Below are 7,027 nucleotides of genomic sequence, written 5' to 3' on the forward strand. Positions count from 1 at the left end.
CTTCGTAGAAAGCTAAACTCTTTGACCTTCTCGTCAAAACAAAGATTCCATCTGCGAGATGCTTGCTTTAATCCATAAATGGATTTTTCAAGCTTGCACACCCTATTGGGATGCTTCGCATTGACAAAACCCTCTGGCTGATTCATGTAAACATCCTCAGCCAACTTCCCATTTAGGAAAGCGGTTTTTACGTCCATCTGCCAAATTTCATAATCATGAAACGCAGCTATTGCGAGCATTACCCTAATAGAATTTATTTTAGCAACTGGTGAGAAGGTCTCATCATAGTCAACTCCAGGAGTTTGAGTAAAGCTCTTCGCGACCAATCGCGCTTTATAAGTGTGCACTTTCCCATCCATGTATGTCTTCTTCTTGAAGATCCACTTGCACCCGACTGTCTTACGACCTGGAACAGTATCAACCAAATTCCAAACTTGGTTGTCATACATGGACTGAATCTCGCTGTCCATTGCCTCTTTCCATTTAGCAGACTCTGGGCCTGCCATGGCTTCCTTATAGCTATTAGGTTCATCCAGATTCATTAGTGTACTATCACTAATAAACGTATCCCCGTCAGTAGTAATATGGAAACCATAAAACTGGGGTGGAACACTAACTCTATTCGAACGTCTAAGAGGTAAGGACTGGTCAATTGGTTCAACAGGAGTTTCCTCCTCAGGTTGCATGCTAGTGTCAGAGGTTCCTTCTTCTCCTGACTCTTGAAGCTCTTCAAGGTCAATCTGACTCCCACTGTCTCCTTGACTTATGAGTTCTCTTTCTCTGAAAACCCCTCTCCTAGCAACAAAGACAACATTGTCACTTGGTCTATAGAAGAGATAGCCAAAAGACTTCTGTGGATAGCCGATGAAATAGCACTTCTCACTACGAGGTTCTAGCTTGTCGTGAGTCTCTCGTCTTACGAAAGCTTCACAACCCCAAACCTTGATATGTGCTAACGAGGGAGCTTTCCCTGTCCACATCTCGTGAGGTGTTTTGGCAACCTTCTTAGTGGGAACTAAGTTAAGGATATGGGCGGCAGTCTCTAAGGCATACCCCCATAATGAGATTGGTAATGAAGCACGACTCATCATAGAACGAACCATGTCCAACAAGGTTCGATTACGTCTCTCAGCCACACCATTTAATTGTGGCGTTCTAGGAGGCGTCAATTGCGAAACTATTCCGCATTCTTTTAGATAGTCGTGAAACTCAAGACTTAGGTACTCTCCTCCTCGATCAGATCGAAGCATCTTGATTTTCCTGCCCAACTGATTCTCCACTTCATTCTTGAACTCTTTGAACTTTTCAAAGGTTTCTGACTTCTGCTTGATTAAGTAGATATATCCATATCTGCTATAATCATCTATAAAAGTCACGTAGAAGCGACAAGCGTCCCTTGTGGTGGATCTAAAGGGTCCACATACATCTGTATGTATGAGATCCAATACACCCTCACCCCTTTCACATGAGCCAGTAAAGGGTGACTTGGTCATCTTCCCAAGTAAACAAGACTCACACACGTCATCGTCCCTAAGGTCGAATGACTCCAAGACTCCATCCTTTTGGAGTTGGGCTATACGTTTCTTGTTAACATGGCCAAGGCGACAATGCCACAAGCATGCTTTGTCCAAACTTGTGGACGAATCAATATTCAAAACATCATTTCCTAAATTATCTATAATTAACACAGATTCATAAATCCCATTACAAGGTAATGCATTGAAATAAAAGACACCATTCAAATAAGCATTAATAGAACCATTACTATTATCAAACGAATATCTAAAACCTTGTCTAAACAATCCATGAAAAGAAATGATGTTCCTTGCCATATTTGGCGAATAGCAACAAATATTTAAATCTAGCCCTAACCCATTACTCAACACTAAGGAATAAACTCCGATCTTGGTTACTGGTGAAGACTTCTTGTTTCCCATGATCAAGTTTATCCTTCCATGCTCCACTTCCCTACTTTTTCTTAGCCCCTGCAAATCAGAACAAATGTGGTAACCACATCCAGTATCAAGGACCCATGAAGTAGCAAGTGATGAGTTATCAGATTTAATTAAATACATACCTGCAAAGGTGGGCTTTATCTTCCCATCCTTAATATCCTGCAGATATTTAGGGCAGCTTCGTTTCCAGTGGCCCTTCTGTGGCAATACAAGTACTCTGCTTCCTTGGGGTCAGAAGAGGGCTTAACAGAACCTGCTTTGGTCCCACTAGAAAAGGAACCATCTTGGGTCTTAACCTTATGGTGGCTCTTGGAAGGAGCCTTCCTCTTCTTTCCCTTTCCTTGGCCAATTGCCAACACAGGAGCAACTACAGTAGAGGATGATGCAATAGATTTGTCCTTGAGGTTGCTCTCAGCTGTCCTCAGGAGCCCTTGAACTTTACTCAGGGTGACCTCTTCCTTATTCATGTGGTAGGTAATTCTGAACTGGTTGTAGCAGGAAGGCAAGGAGTGGAGGATGATGTCGATAGCCAAATCCTCATCAAACTTAACATTAAGTTTGAGAAGACGATCAACATACCTTTGCATTCTTTGCAAATGAGCAGTTAGGGATTCTCCACTCCCCATCCTAGCGGTGATCATGTTAGTGATGATCTCATAGCGCTCTTGCCTCGCGCTCTGGTGGTACCTGTCCAGCAAATCTTGATGCATCTCATATGGATACACGTCCTCATAGGACTTTTGGAGTTCGAGGTTCATGGTGGCCAACATGATGCAATGAACTTTCGTCGCATCACGCTCGTGGGCCTCAAAGGCGGCCATCTCTTCAGGAGTAGCTTCTTCTGGGTTGATCTTTTCTAGCTTCTCGTCGAGGACATATTCTTTGTCCTCGTAGCAAGTTATCATGCGAATGTATCTCATCCACTCGTTGAAGTTCGAGCCATCAAATGTCACCTTTTGACACAGGTTCATCAACGAGAATGACCCAGAAGTGTTGTTGTTTGTGTTTGCGTTAGACATCTGAAATAGAAAGAAACAAAGTTTGATTAGAAATGAATCCCTAATTAAACACCCAAATGAGAAATTAGGGCTAGGATCCAACAACATTATTTACAACTTAGAAAAGGGATGCTGTAATCTAAAAGTAAATAATTTGAAGGTAAGTGAATGACGATTCACTAATTTTCACCATGAAAAACGAAAAGAGATTAAGTTTTAAATGTATTTGAAAATTCCTAGATTTCCTTTGAGATTCATTGAACATTTCAATGACATGTTTAAATCTCGATATGCACTTCAAATTCGCGACTGGGATGCCGAGGATCGCAAACAAGTTGTGAATAACCATGCGAATCAACATGGTGCACCCAATGTCTCTATCACCTAATCAATGTGCTGGTTAGCCACGCACGCTCCATTGATCTATGATAAACATCGAGCCACCCATTGTCACCAATGTCAATCCCAAATTAGTGTGCCGGTTAGCCACGCGCGCTCCACTAACGTTTGACAGGGGTACAAAGTGTAATTCCATGGAATAGCATCATTTTCACATTTTATCCTAAAGTAACTAAGATTGGGAATTTATAAAACAATGTAGTTACTTTAATATTTCCATTATACTTATAATGAGGAATTAAGTGCCCTATCCTATCCGTTCGGCTAACGACCCTCCACCAGTCAAGCAAGCGGTAGGTGTGAGTGTACACCCATTAAGCGCCATTTTATAGGTAGCAACCTTATACCCACCTTATAGACTGGCTTCGTGAATGATGCCTACTAGCGATAAGACTAGCTTATTCTTATACATATATATTAATTAATCTTGTAATAATATAATAGTATAGGGTTGAATTTTAAACTTGTAAAACTCTAAGGGTTTGAAATTTAAATCATTCAAAATTAAACTTTTAATCACAAAATTTAAATTTCAAAACTTGAGGACAAGTTTTGAACTTTTCAAAACACAAGGGATCAAATAACAAATAATATAAATCAAACAATTAATTTAGTGATTATCTATATTTGACCTAATTCAATTTCTTGCAAGATAAGTTACCCAATTAATACAAATAATCAATTTTAATCAAATAAGGAATTTATTATCTAATCAATTGGTAAACATCTTTTGTTTTTGGCAAGGATAGTCTCACAAAATCATTAAAATTCGAATTTTATCAGTAAAAACAGATTAGGCAACTATTCCATAGCAAAAACAGCAAGAAATCCCGATATATCCTCTGTCAGACGATCCGACTCGCCGAGCCACTCATGGACTCGCCGAGTAGGGCCGACTCGCCAAGTGCATGAAGTGACTCGCCGAGTCCAGTCGAACAGAAGCCAAAAATCGATTTTCAGCATGCAAACAGTTAAAGCATCACATACAACAGAAACCAATCAAGGCTCTGATACCACTGATGGGTTTTATGCATAAGAACAATCCTATGTGTTCATACAAACCCTAATGCTTGGATCTAGGTTTCTCTATTGTACATGCTTTGAATCCAAGACTTGCAAACCCTAATCTAGCATACATAATATCAAAATAACAAATAACATCAGATCTAGATGTTTACCTCTTCAATAGTAGCTTGAATCTTCTTTTCTTGAGCTTAGAATCACAATTGTAATTCCTCTAATGGATCACAAACACCACACAAGCAAGAAGGCAATTATGAGAGAGGAGAGATGATGCTAAAATAGGCCCTAGGATTTCTCTTGGGAACAAGTGGCCGAAAATTGAAGCCTTTGGGTCTTATTTATACTGTAGAGTGCTAGGGTTTCAGTCTAAACCCTAATAGATAGCTTAGCCACCAAGCAGCCCAAGGAACCTTCTGGAATGAGGCCTTGGACGAAAATATGATGATCCTTCATCATAGTTTCGTTCCCCCTTAGTCCATTAGGTTTCCCAGCCCAAAACTCAACTATCACACATTTGACAGTTTATGCCCCTTTATTTAATTAATCTCTTTTAGTCACCAAATTAATTCCTAATTAAATTATGACTAATACTAATTAAATAAATATGATTTCTCCTTTAATATATTATTCTTATAATATATTAATAAACCATAATATCCTCTCTCTATCCTTAAATTACCTTGTCAAGTTGCTTTGGTGAAGGCAACCCAAAAGGACCATGTACAACCGGGTCAAGTACATACCAAATATAGTTACGGGCTTAGACACTAATCCAACAGATACAACCCAGACGATAGCAGAGAACCAAACCAAAGATAATGCTTACTCAAATCAAAGCAAAATTCTAAAGTAGTTCTGAAAATAACCAATAAGAAAGCAAAAGATAACATACCCACAAAAGTACCTACTGGAATCCTGACCTTCTTTTCATTTCGACGTACCCGCGATGGAACCTGAGCTACCCCAACCACTAACCTTGGGCAATTTTCCCTAATATGACTCGACTGATGACAACGATGGCACAATTCTACTTCCATTGTGCATTATTAGAGGAAGTGGCCCTTTCGTCCGCACCTGCCACACTTAAACCTGATGCGCACATCCTCATGTGCCCCTTCATCCTCATGTTACCCTTCATCTTTCATCCAACTGCTCAGATCGTTGAGCCAGACCATGAGTCTGATTCCTCTTCCCCAGTTTCGTATCCAAACCAATCTCCTGCTCCTGGGTTACCCCGACCATCCCATCAACCGCCTGAACAACCAATGTTCGACTCTCGAACCTAGAGACCAATCTATTAGTGACACACCTAATGATGTCAGGTAATTCCTCGCAAGACCTCTGCCACAATCCAATCGTGGGATCGACCCTCCTGAAAACTGATGGGTTTTGAGCATTCTAACACTTCCTAAGTGTACATTCAACCCTAATAACCTTGGATCTATGTTTGTCTAATTATCATGAAAAGTTGAACTCCAAGGTTATATTCCTATCTAGCATACATGGGGAACATTTTTAACTTGAATGGAAGATAGAATAACATACCTTGTTGTTGATTATGATCCTTGAAACCTTGTGAGCCTAGCACCCCAAGTGTGATGCCTCAAATGCTTCACACAACACCAAATGTAAAGGAGTAAACTTTGAGAGATTCTTACACTTGCAAAATCGGCTCTAGCCCTTTTGTTTCTTAGTGTCACCGATTTTGGGGAGAACACCTTTGTTTATATAGTGTGCTGCATTAGGCAAACCCTAATGTAACATGACTCTTCATTTCATGATCCATGGGTTAACTCCATGGAGCATCCTATGGGTGGAACCCAACTTGATAATCCATGGAGCCTCTTAGCCCACTATATAAGATATGGAAGATTTACATAATCTACCCATATATTTAATTAGTTATCTTTTGATCACTTAATTAATTCTAAATTAATTCTTGATCAAACTAATTAAATAATATTATTAATATATTAGAACTTATAATATATTAATAAACCATAAGTGTTATTTCTCTCATTTTAGTTTATCCAATTGCATGGTGCCATGCAACCCAAATGGACCATGTCGGGTCGGTTCAAGTACATACCAGAAATAGTTATGGACTTAGACACCTTATCCAACAGTCTCCCACTTGGATAAGTCTAATAACTATAACTGCAATACTTCAGGAACCGATCGGCAATCGTAGCTCTTTCAAGGTCTCTCGGAACTTAGAAGATGATGATACGCCATTTAAGATAAGTGATCATATAATCCTCTGTTCTAGATATCAGCTGGACAAATACATGGAATAATGTCTTACTTATTGTCCAGCAGTTTGTTTCCCGATTTCCGATTTGTTTGACAAAGAACTTAATTGAACACATCAACTTAGTTCTGACCGGGCCCGGTACGTAGGTCAAAACAAAATCATCGAGGGGCCCAGATATCAGCTTCTAATCCAAGAAGGAATAGATAAACTTCGACTCATATGTTTGTTCTACTACTCATTGGATTATACACAAGAGCACGTTTTATAACATCGAGTAACCAATGCGTTTTCATACAATCAATGCATAACCAACTCATAAGTAACAAATCATATATCTAGGTTTGAAGACTTATATGATATTACCATCTCACGATCACTCGAGATAAATTCCATGAAGT

This window comes from Lactuca virosa, chromosome 3 (assembly GCF_052849685.1).
Source record: "Lactuca virosa cultivar CGN04683 chromosome 3, Lactuca_virosa_CGN04683_v6, whole genome shotgun sequence".
Classification (NCBI taxonomy): Eukaryota; Viridiplantae; Streptophyta; class Magnoliopsida; order Asterales; family Asteraceae; genus Lactuca; species Lactuca virosa.